General features: G+C 37.9%; 1 long non-coding RNA gene across 1 annotated transcript; it reads right to left on the reverse strand.

The window, feature by feature from the left end:
• Window positions 1-8,982: 8,982 nt before the first annotated feature.
• On the reverse strand, window positions 8,983-21,057 carry LOC148690807 (uncharacterized). The gene is made up of 2 exons (XR_015956389.1): window positions 20,826-21,057; window positions 8,983-9,849 (listed from the first exon to the last, which is right to left on the reverse strand). It is a non-coding gene; the product is annotated as an uncharacterized LOC148690807 (long non-coding RNA).
• Window positions 21,058-22,758: the final 1,701 nt, after the last annotated feature.

The raw sequence follows: 22,758 nt of genomic DNA on the forward strand, positions 1-22,758 counted from the left end.
ATTTCTTCCCAATAGCAATCCGACGATCCAGGTAACATAGGAACAACCTTAATAGTATCTGTTGATCTCGATGCAGGTTGGACCATTGATTTCGGAACCACTGATCATGTGATTTATGATCGTACTTTATTTAACTCTACAACACCATCACCCCGGGATAGTATTGTCATTGCTAATGGAGATGTTGCCCCAGTTACAGGAACGGCTTGATAGCACTCACTCATACTCTCTCATTATATAACTGCTTTCTTGTTCCCACACTCTCAAGCCATTTGTTATCAGTGGGACATGTCACCGAGCAATTAAACAATGTTGTGCAAATGTTTCCGTCTTTCTGTTTACTTCAGGATATTCAAACTCAGGAAATCATTCGGCGTGGTACTAAGAGGATAGGGCTGTATTATGTTGATGATGTTGCACAGGGCCATGTTCATCAAGTTCAAGGTCTTGACAATGGAAAATTAAAGTCTATTCAGTTGTGGCATCGTCGGCTAGTTCATGCCTCCTTTGGTTATTTGCAAAAATTACTTCCATCATTATTTAATAATATTCCAAAGTCCTCATTAAAATGTGATGTTTGCACATTAACTAAAAGTTATCGAGCTTCTTATTCTCCAAGTTTGCATAAAAGAACAATTACGTTTGAGTTAATTCATTCTGATGTGTGGGGGCCATATGCGGTTAGTACTCAACATGGTGTGCGTTGGTTTATAACATTTGTTGATGATTGCATTAGGATGACTTGGTTGTACCTTATGAAAAATAAAAGTGATGTGGGTGACATCTTCAAAGCATTTTATCACATGGTCTATACTCAATATTCACTCTCTGTTAAAGTGCTTCGGATAGATAATGGTGGTGAGTATCTTAATCAGGATCTTTCTTAGTTTTTTTACCGAAAAGGGCATTTTTCATGAAACTACGTGTCATCAGACCCCATAACCAAATAGAGTTGCCGAACGAAAAAATCGACAGATCCTTAAGATTACTCGTGCGCTTCTTATTGGTAGTTGTGCACCCAAGACATATTAGGCTAATGCAATCACTTATGCTATTTATATCATGAACCGAATGTCATCTAGTGTTCTCTCTTTTAGAACCCCTTTAGCCGTGCTTGCTGATCATGTTTTGCTCCCTTCCACTATTTATCTCGAATTCCAGGTTTTTGGTTGTGTGGCATATGTTCATCTTCACAAAAATCAAAGAAGCAAGCTTGATCCATGTGTAGTACGATGTGTGTTCTTTGGCTTTAATCCTCAACAAAAAGGCTATAGATGTTATCATCCATCCACTTAACATATGTACGTCACCATGGATGTTACCTTCTCTGAAGAAGAATTATTTTTTCCTCCTAGCCATACTCCTCAAAAGGAGACAACCTCAGGTGAAGATTATGGCTGGTTCGATATTATGCCTATTATTTCTGTAAATAGCTCAAATGGGCCTTTAGACCAAATCGGCCCAGATGTTACTAACCAAACTGGCCCAGATGAAGCTAATTGTGACTGCCCTGATCGGCGTGTTAACCATGGCAGAGGGAATGGGTCAGGATCGTGTGATGCTTACCCAAGTAAGCCGTATGTTGTAACCAATAAGAATAATGATGGGTCGCATGCTGACGATGCTGTCTGCAACCCAAATTATGACGTTGTTGCTGTTGTCTGCCCATCTGCAACTACAAACCCAAGTGGGCCAAATAGAAATTGTGGTGTTGGTCCGAGTGGGCCTTCAAGGGTGATAACTGCCCCAAATTCAAGTAATAGTTCCATTGAGTTAAAAGACAATAACAAACTCCCTCATACTCCAACGGATATTCCCAAGGTAAGTACTTTCTCGAAATGTGCGGTATTCCATTTCAAACTATGTCTCTATTAATCAACTTTCATCGAAATACTGTGCATTTGTTCAGCAAATGGAAACCATCAAAATACCCACCATAGTGGAGGAAGTTTTGAAAGATTTGAAATGGACAGAAGCAATGCAAGTTGAAATGGAAGCACTACAAAAGAATAATACATGGAGTGTGGTCCCCCTTCCCAAAGGAAAGAAATCAGTGAGGTGCAAGTAGGTGTTCACTATTAAACATAAGGTAGATGGAACAATTGATAGACACAAGGCAAGACTAGTGGCCAAAGGTCTTACCCAAACCTTTGGGTTGATTATCAAGAGACTTTTGCTCCTGTTGCAAATATGAATACCATTAGAGTTTTATTATCTCTTGCTACGAACCATGATTGGCCTCTGAGATAGTTTGATGTTAAAAATGTTTTTCTACATGGTGATTTAGAGGAAGAGTTGTACATGGATATTCCACCAGGTTATGGAGCTGCGAACTCTAGTGGGAAAGTGTGTAGACTTCAGAAGACACTGTATGGTCCTAAACAGTCACCGATAGCATGGTTTGGGCGGTTTACCCAAACGATGAAGAAGTATGGGTATCGACAGAGAAGCATAGACCATACATTCTTCATCAAACGCAAGGATGGCAAGGTAACTCTGGTTATTATATATGTAGATGATATGATTGTCACAGGTGATGATACAATGGAAATCGAACGTCTGCAAGGGCATTTGTCTTCTAAGTTTGAGATGAAAGATCTTGGGGGACTTAAATACTTCTTGGGAATTGAAGTGGCTAAGTCTCAAGAAGGAATATACTTATCTAAGAGAAAGTATGTATTGGATATTTTGTCTGAAATTGGTATGTTATGGTGTAAACCAGTGGATACACCTATTGTATAGAATCATCATATAGCAATTTATCAGGATCAAGTCCTAGTGAATAGGGAAAGGTATCAAAGATTGGTAGGGCGGTTGATTTATTTGTCACTTACAAAGGCCAGATATTGCTTACGTAGTAAGTTTGGTTAGTCAATTTATGCATGTTCCTAGTGAAGATCATATGGAAATAGTAATGCGGATTCTGAATTACTTAAAATGAGCTCCAGGAAAAGGGTTGATGTATAGAAAGCATGGGCATATGGAAGTGAAAGGGTATATAGATGCAGATTGGGTTGGAAATGTCTACGTCGGGATACTTCACATTTGTAGCTGGTAATCTTGTGACATAAAGAAGTAAGAAGCAAAGTGTGGTGGCAAGGTCTTCGGGCGAGGCTGAGTACAAAGGAATGACACATGGTATTTGTGAGCTTTTATGGCTTTGGATTCTACTCACTGAGATAAGGTTTAAACCAAAAGGTTCTATGATGTTGTACTGTGATAATCAAGCAGCATGAGAAATAGCTAACAATGCAGTGCAGCATGATAGGACCAAACATGTTGCGGTGGATAAACATTTTATCAAAGAAAAGTTGGATGCTAAGTTGGTTGACATTTCGTTCGTGAAGCCAAAAGAACAGTTGGCAAATATTCTAACTCATGCAGTTTCTGCAATAAGGTTTCAAGACTCACTTGACAAGTTGGGCCTATGTGATATCTGTGCACCAACTTGATGGGGAGTGTTGGCGTGAGTCATCAATAATACAATAGGAATGTAATTATGTTTCCTAGTTTGGGTATAACTCTCCTTTTATGTCTTTAATATTCCTTGCAGTACAAGGATTGAGTACGTACATATGTATGTATATATGTATGTATGTATATATATGTTGCCTCCTATGAGAGAAGAATATAAAAAGAAATATATCGAAACCCTAAAATTAATTTCATCTTATAAGCTCATAGCAAGACATGTCCCTCACCGATGTGGGACAAACTTTTACTCACATCATCAAATCTCAACACAACAAGCCCAGATTCAGATTAAATAACCTTGATCAAATTTAGGGACTCGGATATTGTACATGAATTTATTTAATATAATTCACCATCTAATAATTAGATATTCAAACTAATGATGAATGATGAATGAGATGAATGTTTTAAATAAATGCATATGCATATGTGTACCCTAGTCAAATTTTTAATGTAAAACGCTTTATCATTGCGCTCGAGCTTATTTATTCGAACCTCCACCACCAATATCTGTTGTATAAAGAAGGAGCAATAACCACCAAAAAAACCATCAAACAAACTCTAAAGTGTAGAAAGTTTCCAAAAAAACAAAAAAAAAAAAAAAAAAAAAAACCTCTAAAGTGTAGAAAATTTGATGAAGTGGTACTGTTGATGTAGCAAAGTTGAGTCAAGATTACGCAGCCCAATCCCAGTCTTGCTGGGCTTAGGAGCTTAATTATGGATTGGACAGGAAATTCACAAAACGTAAAAGCAGAGAGAGAGAGAGAGAAGTAAAAAGTGTTTGGGACCTTTGTGAGTTTCTTGACAAGACTTGAAGGCTGTTAAATCTTGTTATCGAAGGTCTTTTAAAAAAGTTGCTGCAATGAAACTTTTTCGACCAAAAGAAAAAAGTCTTTAAAAAGTGACGAGCTAAAACCTTTTTATTGCGACCATAGAGCAGCACTAATTGTTGTTTAAAGTTTGAACACATGCTAAATTTATGAAGCACACATAACACGTCATAACTCAATCTCTCTCTCTCCCTCTCTCTCTCACAGATATTTGATCACAACCAAATTTTTAAGAAACAGCCTCAGTTTTTTTTAGTGTAAGTAGGATATTCATATATTAAGAAGGAATACGTACAGATTATTGAGAATAGAATGCTAACAGTAAGTCTCTATAAAAATCTTGCTTGGGATTTCAACCCGAACGAAGAGAAAAAAAGCTTCCCGCACCAACCATTTATAAAGTTTTTCAAACCTTCTGCACAAATTGGGTTATCATTAAGGATATATGGGTATGCGATTCTACCATTTAACAAACTGTTATGAACTTGCTATACTCATTCAAAGCTCTTTAACTAATCATTTTAGAATGAATGGATTTGCATACTTACTAGAAAAAAAAAATGAAGAGGCTACTTAGGTTTTTTCTGGTTAAGTATAGAATTTACATACTAATTAAAATGTATTTAGTGTTTTAATTGTAAACTAAAAGGTCCACGAAAGCTCTAGCTTCTGATATGAAATTCAGATTAAAAGTTGTTGCTTGGACAAGTAAATGAGGAAAACCTAATTATTCTAAAGCTAAAAATAGTATCTAAGAATAGGATTCGGCAAGTGTGCGAGAGCTTTCACTTTTTATGTTATTTTTAGAGTGTTGATATGTACACATTTATTTTCACTTTTTATACCCTTGTTAATTGATATCATTTGATTATCTTTGATTCATTTGATTTAATAACATAAAATTGAAAGAAATGTGTTAAGAGTAAAAAAAAGAGTGTAAATAGTAACACCGTCTTTTTAATATGAAATAATAGTGTTAAGAAAGTAAGGGAAATAAGATAAGGAATAGGATCCTATTTGTAGGGATTCAAATAATCAATCAATTGTGTTCATTCACCGTATATTGTATTGTTAGAAATTATTTTAAATTTTTTATTTAAAATTAAATATAAATAATATTTAACGAAAATTAATCGTACAATGTATAATGAACATACAAAATTAATGGATAGAATCTGAAAAAATCCTCTTCCAAAAGATAAGTGGTAGAGCACAATCTTCGATGAAGCCGCTCACTACACAGACGGTCTTACCAACCTCACAAAAATTATCTTGCTCTAACTTATATTTTATATCTTTAATTGGCATCATGATGATTCCACTTTTATACGAAACTTAAATTATGCGAGAACCCTATCGAGGTTGGTGACTTTGTGTATAGAATCATTACACAGGTGTCATGCTACAAGCTCTCTTCCCAAATCAAACTCAAAAACTACCGGATAAGGATTGTTTTTCTTCTCACTTTCGGTGTTTTCTTCTACCCTCCTGTTTATATGGTCACAGTTAAATCACATAAATATTTTATATTACTATTCATTTTTGTCTTATTATCTCTATAAAAAAAACAATATAAAATATTGACGTCGTTTAATCGTGACCACACAAAACTGGAGAGCACGGGAGGGCATCGGAAGTGGGAGGGCAGACAATCCTTGTCCCTTCCGCTGCCCTCCTATTTTGTGTGGTCACGGTTAAGTCACGTCAACATTTTATATTGTTTTTTTTTATAAAGATAATAAAACAAAAATGAATAATAATATAAATTGTTAACGTAGTTTAACTGTAATCACACAAACAGAAGGGCACGAGAGGGCATTGAAAGTGAAAGTGCAGACAATCCTTGTCCAAAGCTGTCACATGTTTATAATGTGTGTGCGAGTATAGCATGATGAGACGAAATTACATTAGTTCTGGATGAAAAGAGAATACGAGTATTAAAAAAAAGGGATTTTTTGAGAATCTAAAATCTAAAAATCCCTTTTGTCTGTTTGCAGCATAATCGGAACACTACTACCTTATTTGAACAAACAGAATGGGCATTTGATTCTGAAGAGGGTATTTTTGCCTATCATCATAATTATGTTGTATGTTTAGTATACGCTTAATTATTTATTATATATCCTTTCACTCAATTTTATTTAACTTTCACATCAAAGTTACATTTTTAATTTTAAAAAACACTGACCAAAATTAAATTAAAAAACATGTGACAAATGATCAAGTGTGTAATGAACATCTATAAAAAATTTTGGGTTGTGAGCAGAATTACCCCCGCTTCCGGATAGCTACAATGGTAGATATGGAACAATCATAAGTCGGCAGGTCACCACCGGCACAACTGCATTGGTCTGTGTGTCCAGGTATACAAACAATGTTGGAGGTTTGTCCACCTCCAATAAAACGTGATTGGTTTCTCACCTTTATAATATTGTGAGTGTGACAGCAACCAAATTGTGTTCATACTGGGAAAAAAAAAAAAAAAAAAAAATCTTAGTTTCTTCAGTAAAACATGTTTCTAAAGTTTAGCTGACTATGATCACGAAATTTCATCTCATCACTTTGCAAGTGGTTTATATGTTTTTTGGAGTGAAATGATTTTTTTTTTGCACTAAATTTTTTAAATGGCAGGAAGTGCAATTCAAACTCGAGTACAAAATGAAATTAACTATGATACTAAATTAACACACTCTAATTCAGATATCTACGTGGCCACTGAAATCAAGGTATGTTCGTAGACACATGAAAGGGGACGAAATTAAAACAAGTAAGTGATGTGTAACTGTACAAATAAATTAAAAACTGAAGTTAAAATAGGACTGAGAGTGATGAACCTTTAATACATACATGAAAAGAAAAACAAAGCATCTAGTTATGTACAGTGGAAGTACACTAATGTAACATATCCGAAGATCAAGATTCTAAAATACGCTAGGCGCTAGTCAGGCAGCGGATTGGAACTTAGCACCTAGGCAACTAGGCGGGATTTAGGCGGGGGCCTAAGCGGATTAGGCAGATTTAAGTAAATTTATTATATATTGTGTAAGTAAGGAGAAGAACTTGTATGGGGCTTGGCTTGCCACTAGACTTCGCTGAATGACACTACAATCCACTTAAAACTCGCCACGTGGCAAGTCTTAAATATATTCTTTTATCATTCTTTTATATTTAAAATTTTTATAATTATTTTTTAACTAATTAATATATTATATATATTAATGTTATGTTTCCTTTTTATTTCTTTCCCCCTATTTTTTTTCTTCCCAAATCACCCCCCTCCCCCCCAAAAACACTTTGTTTTGCCGTAGGTCTTAGGACTCCCTCCCCTTTCTTTCTTTCCCAGTTTCATTTCTTTCTTTCTTAAAAAAATAAAAAAATAAAAAAAAAAGTTATGCACCCACTCCAAGTCTATCATGAAAAGCAACCAAGAATCTGTAAGCTTCAGCGTCTGAATGCACCACCATTCCGATTTTCTGATCTTCTTGAAAAGAAAATAACCCTAATACATCTATATGTGACATCCCACATCGCCCAGGGGAGTGATCCTTAAATGTATATTCTCATCTCTACCTAGCGCGAGGCCTTTTGGGAGCTCACTGACTTTGGGTTCCGTAGGAACTCCGAAGTTAAGCGAGAAGGGGAGCTAGAGCAATCCCATGATGGGTGACCCACTGGGAAGTTGCTCGTGAGTTCCCAAAACAAAACCGTGAGGGAATGATAAGCCCAAAGCGGACAATATCGTGCTACGGTGGTGGAGCGGGCCCGGGAAGTGACCCGTCCCGGGCCGGGATGTGACATATATATGTGGATTATTCATGTCACATGATCAAAGCAACTATTGTATAAAGAAAGAAAAGAAACTTACAGATTCTTAGTTGCTTTCCATGATAAAATTGGAGTGGGTGTAGAACTTCTTTTTTTTTTTTTTTTCTTAAAGAAAGAAAGAAACGAAACTGGGAAAGAAAGAAAGGGGAGAGAGTACTGAAACCTAAGATCTACGGCAAAACAAAGTTAGGGGGGGTGTGGGGTGGATTTGGGAAGAAAAATTATAGGGGGAAAGAAATAAGAAGGGAAACATAACATTAATATATATAATATATTAATTAGTTAAAAAAATAATTATAAAAATTTTAAATATAAAAGAATGATAAAATAATATATTTAAGACTTGCCACGTGGCGAGTTTGGAGTGGATTGTAGTGCCACTCAACGAAATCCAGTGACAAGCCAAGCCCCACACAAGTTTTTCTCGTACTAAAAAAAACAAAAAAACAAATACCTGTATTGTGATACATTAATTGCAAAATAAAATGACATATACATTATAAAATATTAGAACATATTGAAAACATAGGAAATGAGCATATAATAAGTGTTCATTCAAGTACCACTAAAAGAAAAAAGCTTATCTACCACGATGGATGCCCGTGATAAATTGCAATCTACCACGAGCATCGTGCCCATTAGTATTCTAGATGTGATGAAAAGTCTTTGTTTCTACCACAGGCTATGCCCGTTGTCAAATGCAGTGTAACCACAAATTATGCCCTTGGTAGATTGATAACTGACACCACGTGCTATGGCCATTGTGGATTACAAATTGATCACGGCTAGTGCCCGTTATTATAAAAATTTCAAAATATAAAAAATAAAAAATTATTTAATAAATAAATAAATAAATATATATATATATATAATAAAGATATTTATTTACAAAATTGCACATTTACACAAAATCACTGAGTTATACTTTACATTTATGTACCAAAACATGAATAGACTTTGTTTCACACTCCAAAACAAAACTCAAGTCCTAGTTCCAACCTTGATCCTCCAATGATATTCATCTTCTCTGCAATCGTTTCTTCAAGAAGACACACATCTCCAGCAAGCCAATCACACTTCAAATTTGCAGGTACCTGTAAATGTAGTAGTTGATATGAGTTATAAACCATCATGAATTAGAACCACCAACCACCTATGAGACACAAGGAAAAATATCGAGCTTAGAAATCAAAACTCATCACTCAAGGACATCATATACAAAAAAATTTAAATCCACAAAATCAATTACACAAAGGTGCAAGCATTCATGGTCCAAGTGAGTACATGGTGCCTGTAAAAAATAAATGATCACTAGAATTCAAGGCTCCATTTTTATTTCAAACCAACTGCCATAGATTAACTTTCTTACTAGAAGAGTTTTGTGACATGAAAAACAATAGTGAAAATCTAGAAAGAAAGACACAAAGAGACCTCATGCATTAGTATCAAGCATATGAATATCAATGTGCATGCTTTCCTCTGTGTGTGTGAGAGAGCGAGAGAGGAGAGATGACAGTTTTCCATGGGGCTTACATTACAGTAATTAAGCAATGGCCATTTACCATAAATATGTTCTTAGTTAGAGTAATAGCACTTAAGTCAGTATCTTCTAGCATCAAACTATCTCCAAACTTCAATCTGCCAAACATTTAAGGAAACACTTCAATGTCCCAATTTTTACAATCTTGTCCTGTTCGATTTATGTCAAATTGTCAATCCCCTACTTATTTTACACATATCAAGTGAAAAAAGTGAACTTGATTAATTCATTATTGGAGACAAAAGCAATACACCACACTAGGCCGACTAACAAACACTAGCCAAAATTTAAACAAGTGTTGTTTCAGTTCATACATATAGAAGCTTCACTAACAAAACCTAGCCTCTCTGCAGATGCAGATTAAAGCCTCTACAAGATAGTATTGCCAGGTTTCTCATTGAGGCATACACATAGTACCCAATACTGGACAAAATAACCAAAAGATTAAAGTGACAAGCAAAGAGAGACAAAGTGATAAGTTTTCATTAGATTGTTAAATATAAAATCTTAACTCCATTCAAGAAGTTTTCAAGACCAAATGCACATTATTATATCACCAACCAGATAAGAATGTAAACCGTAACCCCTTTCTCCTTTTGAAAACAAATCAAATATCATTTACTGGATTCTACTAACCCAACATCGATCGTTAATAAGTTATAATCAGAAATATTAAAGCAATATATAGCAGATCTGTATTCAAGGAATACAAAATCGTTTCCTCTTACACTCTTTACAGCGAACTATCCAATCCTTGTTGTTCTTGTGACATTGATGGCACATCAACGCACCTCCTCAACATACTTTTATAATCCCAAAACAACAATTACATTAAATATTGGAAGAATAAGCCGTCCTACAGCCGTCAAGCCGTCCTACCTTGTCCTACCTATACACTAGCCGTCCTACAGCCGTCAAGCCGTCCTACAGCCGTCCTACCTTGTCCTACCTACACACTAGGACGGCTACCTTGTCCCCTACAGCCGTCCTACCTTGTCCTACCTACACACTAGGACGGCTACCTTGTCCTATCTACACACTTGTATCATGTATATATACCCTTGTAATCTTGTAGAGAAATATAATGAGAAAAAGCATTCTCTTCCATATTTACCACATGGTATCAGAGCCGGAACCTTAACCGGCCTGACTCCATTGTTGTCCCTTCTCTTCTTCTGCACATTCTTTTCGATAATGGCAAAAGATAATCTTTTTGACTCAGAAGCTGAAAGCTTCACAGCTCCTCGCCCTAGTTTTCCAGAAGCTGAAGTCAACCCAAACCAACGTTTGTGTTCTGTGTTGTTAAATGAGTTTAACTATCTTCCATGGTCCAGATCAATATCTCTTGCCCTTGGAGGAAGATCCAAACTTGGATTCGTCAATGGAAGTATTGAAGCACCTGACGTCGCATCGCCGGAGTATGAAGCATGGCTGTGCAAAGACCAGCTGGTCATGTCGTGGCTCCTCAACTCCATGGATCCTAAGCTGTCTGAAATTTTCAGTTTTTCAGAATCCTCTAGTGTTCTTTGGAAGGCAGTCAAGGACATGTATGGAAATCAAAACAATGCTGCTCGAGTGTTCCAGCTTAAGAGGAATCTTGCAAGTTTTCAACAAGGTGATAAATCCTTTGTTCATCATCTCAGTTGCATGAAAAACATGTGGAACGAACTAGAAATGTATCGACCACACACTATCGATGCTACCGTACTGTTAAAAAGGTCTGAGGAAGACAAAATCTTTCAATTGCTTGCAAGTTTGGGTTCTGAATATGAAGATCTTAGAAGCCATATTCTAATGAATCCCGAACTTCCATCATTTGCAAGTGTTTGCACTACTATCCAGCGAGAAGAAGTACGCAGAAAAGTCATGAATGTTGACGTAAAACCTAGTGTGTCTGAGGCTAGAGCTTTTGTGACAAATCACAAGTCATTTGGAGATAAAGTATACAAGGGAAAAAGGCCAGATCTGAAGTGTCTACATTGTAATAATGTTGGACATCTAATAGATCGATGCTGGATATTGCACCCTGAGTTGAAGCCAAGGTTTGAGAACAAGCCTTTAAGAGATCATAAGGGCTCACACGCCAGACCACATACAAACAAGTACCATGCTGCTGCTGCTACATCCATCGGTGGGTCGATGAACTTTACAGCCAATCCGGCTGACTTGTTGAATGAGTTCTCAACCTACCTTCAAACCAGAAAAGGAAGCACAGGTGAAACGTCGACTGGGGAAAGTCAAACTGCTCTTCTTGGACAGTTTGCAGGGTTCTTAGCTGAATCTGGTCATGTACCTCAAGGAGACATTCCAGGTATCATGTGTGCTCTTTCAACTGCTCTAAATGTTAGTCACTCTCATGATTTTTGGATTATAGACTCAGGTGCCACAGATCACATGACAAATCAATATTCTAAGCTATACGATTTTGAAAGCCACACTAAACCATCACTAGTTTCTGTAGCAAATGGTAGAGGTGTGCCAGTTCTAGGTAGAGGGAAAGTTAAACTGATCTCAGAAACTGTTGAGTCCACAACGTTATATGTTCCATCTTTTCCTTTTCAATTATTGTCCGTATGAAGGATTACAAACTCTCTAAACTGTCGTGCAATTTTTTCCCCCCACAATGTTGTTTTTCAGGATCTAGCCACCAAGAAGCTGATTGGTGAAGGTCATTACCTAAATGGGCTGTACTATTTTTCAGAGGACCTCAATGTTCCAAAGGGGTTCCAAGTCAGCTCAAACCTAGAACATCGGTTGTAGCATCAACGCCTAGCACATCCCTCAGAATCTGTGTTGTCTACGTTGTTCCCTAGTTTATGCAAATCCTCCCTTGTATGTGAAATTTGTCATTTGTCAAAATCTACTAGACTCCCATTCAATTCTTCCATGTCTAGGACTAGCAAGTTGTTTGAGATGGTGCACTCCGATGTTTGGGGACCTGCACCTCTAAAGTCTTTTGATGGTTATAGGTACTACGTTATCTTTGTTGATGATTTCTCAAGAGCCACTTGGTTGTACCTCCTAAAATTCAAAAGTGAAGTTATGGATGCTTTCAAGGACTTTCATAATCTTGTCATGAACCATTTTTCGTCCCAAATCCACATATTAAGGTCTGATAATGGCACTGAATATACATCCAAAAATATGACTAACTATTTGAGCACCCATGGAATTATACATCAAACAAGTTATGTAGGTACTCCTCAGCAAAATGGAATTGCCGAAAGGAAGAATCGGGACCTACTTGAAAAAACCAGGGCGCTAATGTTGCAAATGAATGTGCCTAAGAGGTTTTGGTCTCAAGGAGTTCTTGCAGCCACCTATCTTATCAACAGACTGCCTAGTCGTGTTCTGGATACAAAATCACCATCTGAGGTTATGCAAAACAAAAAAGGTAATCTTTCCCATCTGAGAATCTTTGGATGTACCTGTTATGTTCATATTCAATCCCATCACCGAGACAAGCTTGATCCCAAAGCTGTCAAGTGTGTTTTCATGGGATACTCCTCCACCCAAAAAGGGTACAAATGCTACAATCCGTGCTCCAGGAAGATGTTTGTCTCAAGAGATGTACGGTTTGATGAAAACCAACCATATTTCAACAAATCATCAGATCAAAATCGTCAGGGGGAGCATTTCCTAGATCTCTTCCCATTGCCAAATCCAGTCGAACCAAGTGACTGTGTCCATTCACTACCTCACAACCGGGACTCTCATGCAACTCTTAATGACAACCTGCTTATTGGAGACGACACTGAAGCCTCAGAAGCACAAGTAGTTCCCCATGACCATAACACAACATCTATACAAGAGAGTGGAGCTGAACCTATTGTGATCCCAGCTCAACCCCGCAGGAATCCGACTCGAGATCGACATCCACCATCAAGGCTGCAAGACTATGAAACTTACCATGCCAGGTACCCTATTCACAAGTTTGTAAATTACTCCAAAGTCTCTCACTCTCATGCAGTCTTCCTCAGTAAACTGTCCTATGAAAGTGAACCAAGGAACTTTCAAGAAGCCAATCGTCAAGTTGTGTGGAGGCTAGCCATGGAAGAAGAACTCAAAGCCTTGAATGAAAATAAAACCTGGAGTGTAGTTCAACTTCCCAAAGGCAAGAAGGTGGTAGGCAGTCAATGGGTCTATAAAATCAAGTTTAATTCTGATGGCTCAATTGAACGACACAAGGCAAGATTGGTGGCTCGCGGTTTTACTCAAACTTTTGGAGTGGACTATAAGGAGACATTTGCTCCCGTGGCTAAGATGAGCACAATAAGGGTTTTGTTATCTGTTGCAGTGAACCATGAATGGCCATTGTACCAAATGGATGTAAAAAATGCTTTTTTACATGGAGAACTCGAAGAGGAAGTCTACATGCAACTACCCCCGGGTCATCCACAAGCACAGAATTCAGGAATGGCTTGCAAGCTTCATAAGTCAATCTATGGCTTGAAACAATCTCCTCGTGCCTGGTATGCCAAACTGAGCTCGGTACTTGAAAATTTTGGGTTCAAGAGAAGTCATGTTGATTCCTCCCTATTTGTTCGAATAGGATCAGTTGGCAAATTAGTTGTACTAATCTATGTTGATGATATCATCATCACAGGTGATAACATTGATGAGATTCACACTCTTAAACATTCTCTTCATCAACAATTTGCCATTAAAGACTTAGGAGTTTTAAAATACTTCCTTGGGATTGAACTGGCCACTTCCCCCAAGGGACTTTTTTAGAGTCAAAGGAAATATGTGATTGACTTACTTCAAGAAGTGAAGATGATGGATTGCAAACCAACTCGTACTCCTCTTGATAGCAAATTGAAGTTGGACTTGACAGGAGAACCTCTCAGTGATATCAGTTACTACCAACGATTGGTGGGTAAGCTTATATATCTCACCATCACCAGACCGGATATAACTTACGCCGTCAGTCTTGTAAGCCAATTCATGCATGCACCCACTGAAGCTCATTTAAATGTTGTTAAAAGAATTCTCAGATACCTCAAAGGCTCCATTGGTCGGGGAATCGTCATGAAAAACAATGGTCATACTCAAATCATTGCCTACACCGATGCTGACTGGGCAGGGAATGCTATTGATAGAAAATCCACTACTGGCTACTGCACGTTGGTTGGAGGAAACCTCGTGACATGGAAGAGCAAAAAACAAAATGTAATTGCTCGCTCAAGTGCCGAAGCTGAGTATAGAGCCATGGCTTCCACTGCATGTGAACTCATTTGGCTCAAGGGCCTTTTCTCGGACTTGGGGTTCTCAATCAACACACCTATGTCTCTTTTCTGTGACAATCAAGCAGCTATGCATATTGCCTCCAATCCGGTGTTCCATGAACGCACCAAACACATTGAAGTTGACTGTCACTACGTTTAGGAACAAGTCCAGTCCAAGGTAATTCAAACCACATTCACTCGAAGCCAAGATCAACTTGCTGATATTTTCACGAAGTCTCTTGCTTCTCCTCAGTTTCAAAGTCTGCTCTCCAAGCTTGGATCAATTAACCTCCTTGATCTAGCTTGAGGGGGAGTATTGGAAGAATAAGCCGTCCTACAGCCGTCAAGCCGATTTTAGGGTGATAGATAGTGTTGTCAATTCCCTTAATTCAAGGGATGTGTCTCTTGTTGTCATTTTCCTCAATTTGTCTTATTTGTCTTGTCAATTCCCTTAATTCAAGGGATGTGTCTTATTTGTTCTTTTTTGTTAGCTTTAGACGTAAATCAAGGAGGGATAGGTAGTCTTGTTTTCTTCCCTCTAGCACATATATATTGCTATCTCTTGTACCTGATTGTCTTATGATGAATATACCATTCACAAAATTCAATATGGTATCAGAGCAGTGACCCTAACCGGCCTGTCTCTGTGGTGTTCTCTTGAGAGATTTGTGAGCTTTTTATCCTTCAATCATGGCTGAAGAAAGCTTAGTAAATTTGGAAGGAGACGGCTTTCATGCTACTCCACCATCACCACACTCAGATATTGATATCAACCCAAATCAACGTCTTAGTTCTGTCTTGCTAAATGAGTTTAACTATCTTCCATGGGAGAGAGCAGTTTCTCTTGCTCTGGGAGGACGATCAAAGCTTGGTTATGTTAATGGTGCTATTCCAATGCCTGAGACTACCTCACCGGAGTATGATGTTTGGCTATGCAAAGACCAGTTGGTCATGTCGTGGCTACTCAATTCCATGGATCGTAAGATTGCAGAAATTTTTAGCTATGCTGAATCCTCCATGACTCTTTGGAAAAATCTCAAGGAAATGTATGGAAATCAGAACAATGCGGCTAGAGTGTTTCAGTTAAAGAAGGACATTGCTGGTTTGCAACAAGAAGGGAAGCCATTTGTGCAACATCTTGGAAAGCTGACCACTATGTGGAACGAGCTGAATGTGTATCGACCACACACCATCGACGCTGATGTGCTAACTAAAAGAGCCGAGGAAGACAAAATATTCCAACTCCTAGCAAGCCTGAGCCCTGAATTCGAAGATCTTCGAAGCCATATCCTCATGAATCCCGACCTACCTTATTTTTCAAGTGTGTGTGCCACAATTCAAAGAGAAGAGGTTCGAAGGAAAGTCATGACCTTGGACATGAAGGCAAATATACCAGAAGCTAGGGCTTACTTTTCTAACCAAAAACTTGGTGAGGAGAGAGGCTACAAAGGAAAGAAAACTGGCTTAAAATGTAGCCATTGTGATGCTGGTGGGCACTCAAGAGACCGATGCTGGATTCTTCATCCAGAGTTAAAACCAAAGTTTCCTAAGGATAACAAAGGTGTCTCGAAAGGCTCGTACAACCCTTCTTACAAGGCAAATCATGTTGCCATAACTTCTTTTGATGGAGCACTGAAGTTCACCACTAATCCAGCTGCACTGATCCACGAGTTTGCTATGTTTCTTCACAAGAAACAAGGTCTTGGAGATAGTGAAGGACCACTAAATCAGTGTGACAACAATCAAACTGCACTACTAGGACAGTTTGCTGGTTTCCTGGCTGGAAATGAAGGCGTGGTACAAAGGGACATCCCAGGTATCTTACACTCCTTCTTAACTGCTCTCAACATTGGTAATGTGCATGATTATTGGATTATAGATTCTGGAGCCACTGATCATATGACTAACAAGTCTACTAACTTGCATAAATTTGAAAAATTTTCTATTCCATCTCAAGTGTCAGTTGCCAATGGAAAAAATGCTATGGTTGTGGGAAAAGGAAAAATACATTTGATCTCAAGTGATGTCGAGTCTGAGGCTCTTTATGTTCCCTCATTCCCTTTTCAACTTTTATCTGTTAGCAAGATCACAAACTCATTAAATTGTCTTGCCATTTTCTCTCCCAAAAATGTGATCATTCAGGATGTAGTCACCAAGAAGACGATTGGTGAAGGATTTTTCTTAAATGGTCTCTACTATCTTTCCAAGCATATTCAAGTTCCCAAGGTTTTTCAAGTCACTTCAAGCTTAGCTCAAGAACAACAACTTTGGCACCAACGTCTAGCACATCCTTCTGAAAAAGTTCTATCCACCTTGTTCCCAAATATGTGCAAAGTTACAAGTCCTTGTGATGTTTGTCATTTTTCTAAGTTTGCTAGATTACCATTTACTTCCTCTTTGTCTAGGGCTAGTAACCCTTTTGAAATCGTGCATTCCGATGTTTGGGGACCAACTATAGAGTCTTTTGATGGATACAAATATTTTGTAACTTTTGTGGATGATTTCACAAGGATTACTTGGTTGTATCTTTTGAAATTTAAAAGTGAAGTGATGGAAGTTTTTCAAGATTTTCATAGACTTGTGGCCACCCAATTTGCTTCAAAAATTCATATTTTACGATCAGATAACGGCACATAATATATGTCTCATAACATGTCACACTACTTGAGCACGTATGGTATATTACACCAAACAAGCTGTGTTGGAACACCTCAACAAAATGGGGTGGCCGAGAGGAAGAATAGAGATCTACTTGAGAAGACTAGAGCTCTTATGTTTCACATGAATGTGCCTAAGAAGTTTTGGTCTCAAGGAGTCCTTACTGCGGCATATCTCATCAATAGATTGCCTAGTAAAGTGTTGAATTTTAAATCACCTTATGAGGTCTTGAAAAATAGAAAGATCAACTTTTCCCATTTGAGAGTCTTTGGGTGTACATGTTTTGTTCACATTCAAACTCAAAATCGTGACAAGCTAGACCCAAGGGCTGCCAAATGTGTCTTTCTAGGTTATTCATCTACCCAAAAAGGTTACAAGTGCTATAATTCAACAACTAGAAAAATGGTTGTTTCAAGGGATGTTAAATTTGAAGAACATGTTCCTTACTTCTCACAATCACTGGATTACTCTAGACAGGGGGAGCATTTGATGGACTTATTTCCTTTTCCATATCCAAACAGAGAAGATGCAACATGCACTCCTAGTGATCATGTGCCGGATGATGTTAACCTTCACTCGGTGGAACATCTTGAAGATGAAAACCCTTCCTCATCGGAGATTCACACTGCACCCTCCAGTGATCCTTCCAACCATGATGTTGTTCAAATACCTGTAGTTCAATCTCCTACAGTTCGTCGCAATCCTGCACGAGAGAGGAAACTTCCATCCAAGTTGCATGATTATGTGACCTACACTGCCAGGTATCCCGTGACTGATGTTATTGATTATAGCAAAGTCTCATCTTCTTTTGCTACATTCCTAAGTGCCATTAATGAAGCTCGAGAACCTCAAAGTTTTCAAGAAGCCAATCTTCACAGTGAGTGGAGAAATGCTATGGCAGAGAAGCTTCAAGCCCTCCATGAAAATAACACAAGGACTATAGTGAAACTTCCAAAAGGAAAGAAGGCAGTGGGGAGTCGTTGGGTGTACAAAACTAAGTTTCATTCAGATGGCACAATCGAAAGGAATAAGGCTCGCTTGGTTGCTCGAGGTTTTACACAAACCTATGGCGTCGATTATAAAGAGACATTTGCTCCGGTGGCAAAAATGAACACTGTTAGAGTATTGTTGTCGGTTGCAATTAACAATGCATGGCCTCTCTTTCAAATGGATGTTAAAAATGCTTTCCTGCATGGTGAACTTGAAGAAGAGGTTTACATGAAGCTACCCCCGGGTCATCCTCAATCAAACAATCCAGAAATGGTGTGCAAACTCCATAAATCCATTTATGGTCTCAAGCAAAGTCCACGTGCATGGTATGCCAAGCTCAGTCATGTTCTGGAAAGGGTTGGTTTTTGTCGAAGTATTGCGGATTCTTCCCTATTTGTTCGTTCCAGCTTAGTGGGTAAACTAGTTGTGCTCATTTATGTTGATGATCTAATTGTGACAGGTGATAATATGTCAGAGATTAATGCTCTTAAACAGTATCTCAACAACAAGTTTGCTATCAAGGATCTTGGCACTCTCAAATACTTTCTGGGCATCGAGATGGCACACTCTCACAAGGGTTTCTTCCTCAACCAACGCAAGTATGTCATGGATCTTCTTCACGAAGCAAAAATGACAGATTGCAAGCCTGCTCGTACCCCCTTGGATAGCAACTTGAAGCTAAAAACTCACGGTGATCCAGTTCCCAATTTAAGTTACTATCAAAGAATGGTTGGCAAACTCATTTATCTAACTATCACACGTCCTGATATATCATATGCTGTCAGCATTGTTAGCCAGTTTATGCACTCTCCAAGCATGGATCATTTGAAGATTGTTCATCGTGTGCTACGTTATCTTAAGGGTTCCATTGGTAGAGGAATTCTTATGCGCAACAATAGTCACACTCAGATCTCAGGCTATACCGATGCTGACTGGGCAGGCAATTCTCTCGATCGCAAGTCTGCCACTGGGTTTTGTACGTTTGTGGGAGGCAACCTAGTTACCTGGAAAAGCAAGAAACAAAGTGTTGTTGCACGCTCTAGTGCAGAGGCAGAGTATCGTGCTATAGCGTCCACTGCTTGTGAACTTATTTGGCTCAAAAGCCTTCTGTTGACTTTAGGTTTTCCTCATCAACAACCCATGTCCCTACACTGTGATAATCAGGCCGCGATGCACATTGCATCGAATCCTATATTCCATGAGCGAACTAAACATATTGAAGTTGATTGTCACTACGTCAGAAATCAAGTTCAGTCCAAGGTGATCGACACTCACTACACGCGCAGTCATGATCAACTTGCGGATATTTTCACAAAAGGATTACCCTCTGCTGATTTTCAACGTCTTTTGTTCAAGCTTGGATCAATTAATCCCTTTGATCCAGCTTGAGGGGGAGTATTGGAAGAAAGAATGGCAACTAGGGTTAGGTTAGGTTGCATGTTCACCGTACAAAGGATTTTAGGGTGATAGATAGTGTTGTCAATTCCCTTAATTCAAGGGATGTGTCTCTTGTTGTCATTTTCCTCAATTTGTCTTATTTGTCTTGTCAATTCCCTTAATTCAAGGGATGTGTCTTATTTGTTCTTTTTTGTTAGCTTTAGACGTAAATCAAGGAGGGATAGGTAGTCTTGTTTTCTTCCTTCTAGCACATATATATTGCTATCTCTTGTACCTGATTGTCTTATGATGAATATACCATTCACAAGAAGAATAAGCCGTCCTACAGCCGTCAAGCCGTCCTACAGCTGTCCTACCTTGTCCTACCTACACACTAGCCGTCCTACAGCCGTCCTACCTTGTCCTACCTACACACTAGGACGGCTACCTTGTCCTATCTACACACTTGTATCATGTATATATATCCTTGTAATCTTGTAGAGAAATATAATGAGAAAAAGCATTCTCTTCCATATTTACCACATTATAAATCTTCAGTGATCACAAATGACCAAAAAAAAAAAAAAAAAAGTCAGCGTACTGATTGGAATAGCTCCAATTACAAAAAATCCTCCAACAATATTAGCAATTAGTGATGAAGTAAAACATAGAAAAAACGAAAAAACCCTAAACAACGAGAGAACTTCTGGAGAATAGATAGGGTTGGAATTTGCAGAAAAATGATGAAATAACACCAAGAAAATTCGTAGAAAGAAACCCTAGGAAACTGAAGAGGCACAAAAAATACCAGAATCGAGATATATATAGTCTGAAACCGAGATTCCAACCTGAGAGAGAGAGAGAGAGAGAGAGAGAGATAGAGAGAATCCAAATCAAACTCACTGAGAGAAAGAGACAGTGAGAGGGCTGAGAGCTTGAGAGATCGTGAGAGTATCGCAAAAGAGCCAAATGCAACTACAAGACCACTCAATTCATACCAAATTTATAGAGAGAGATCAGTGAATAATCTTTTGCATCCTAGAAATAAAGAACGATGTGAAGAGAAGATTGATGGGATAACCAAATATAGCTGCAAGTGACTGGGAACTTGAATGACAGTTTCTTCGCTTCGTGGGTTTTTAATTAAGTTTTCTTTCCAATAAAAAATATATTAACTTTTATTATATGTTAGTTGTTTTACAATTATATCATCATTGGGACTCTCTTATAGCCATAAAATTAAAAGGATATTGGGACTCTGATACGGTGCAGCACCCATTAATGGGTTAATAACTTTAAATAAAATTATAGATATTAGTTTTTATGTTGTAATTATGGTAAAAATTTGATATCTTAAATTTTACATATATAGTTCTATTTTCATTTTACATAGTTCTTGAATTGCAATTATCACTTTTTACTTGTTTTGGTCAAATTGCAATGAAGACAAACCAAATTTGGGTGTTCTGGGTAGTCATGAAAGCAATGGGGATCTCCTTGCCTCCCCTCCCACGTTCTGTAGATTTTATGTATCATTATTTATACCATTCATGTCATTTATTGATTGAAATTCTCAGCATCACTTTTAATTAGGACTATTGGATATTATTGGATTTAAAGGTTAAACAGAAGTGTAGTATTTCAAATATAATAATAAATAATAAATTATGAAAGAAATATTTTGTTGCAATCAATAATCAATATAGTAATAAATAATAAGTAATATAATGATTCTAAATATATTAAAAAAAAACATAAAAACATCCACCATGGGCCGATGGCGTGGTGAATTTTCAAAAGGCAGTGTGGTCGTTTGAAGTAACCACTACAAGCATATCGCGTGGTGGTTTTGATATTCCATCACGGGATTAAAAACCGTTGTTGATTATTCACTTTTAACAACGGGCCAGAATCTAACCGTGGTGGATTGATGTTATCTACCACGAGCTACACTTGACCGTGGTAATTAAATAGTTTCTACCACGAGCTGTTGATGCCCGTGATGGAATTGACGTGGTAAATATGCTGTTATGTACCACCTAACAAGTCTCTTACATTTTATTGAAAAAATAAAATGAAAATGAAAGTTATCCATTTTCTATCTAAGTGAGAGTCATGACCTAGGCCTGTGCTTAGGCGGATTTAGATGGGCTAGGCGGATGCTTAGCCGCAGCGGGTCTAGGTGCACTTTCTTAATTTTCAAATGCCTAAGGCCTAATCGGGACGGTGACCAACAGCCTAGAGCCACGGTTTTTAGAACAGTGCCGAAGATGTTAATTATAGTTTACTAAGAATAGTCCCTACTCTAATGAGGGAAGACTATGCCACCACACATCGAAGTCAAGAAGTGTGAGTGAACAAAGCCTACTAAATCATGGAAGGGTGCAAAACAAAAAAGTGTGAATGGATAAAAATAAAGATTTCTAAAAATCACTTGTCTTTTTTGAACATATTAACCCCTCATTGTAAAAACTGGTATAACTTTCAGAATCATGCAACATAGTTCATATGAAAATAAAAAACAATAGTTGAAAACTATTTAGTTCAACAAGACGGGTAAATCTCAAAAATGCAGACACACGAGTCCGTGCAGAGAGACTCTAACATGAACATGCTCTGTGTTTATACAAGTTACGCTCATATACCACAATCATGTGAAGTTCATGCTAAGTGCATCACACCTCGGTCCTAATTGCCTAATGCAAAACTTGTACACACTTGGGTCCTAATTGCCTAATGCAAAACTTGTACATGCTTGCACTAAAGATACCTATTCTAAGCGTAATTGCAGTGTGAAGCTCGTCTCGATCGTAGACTTGGTACTAACACAAGTGTA

The sequence above is a fragment of the Pyrus communis genome, chromosome 15, assembly GCF_041283825.1.
Source record: "Pyrus communis isolate YQ-2024b chromosome 15, ASM4128382v1, whole genome shotgun sequence".
Classification (NCBI taxonomy): Eukaryota; Viridiplantae; Streptophyta; class Magnoliopsida; order Rosales; family Rosaceae; genus Pyrus; species Pyrus communis.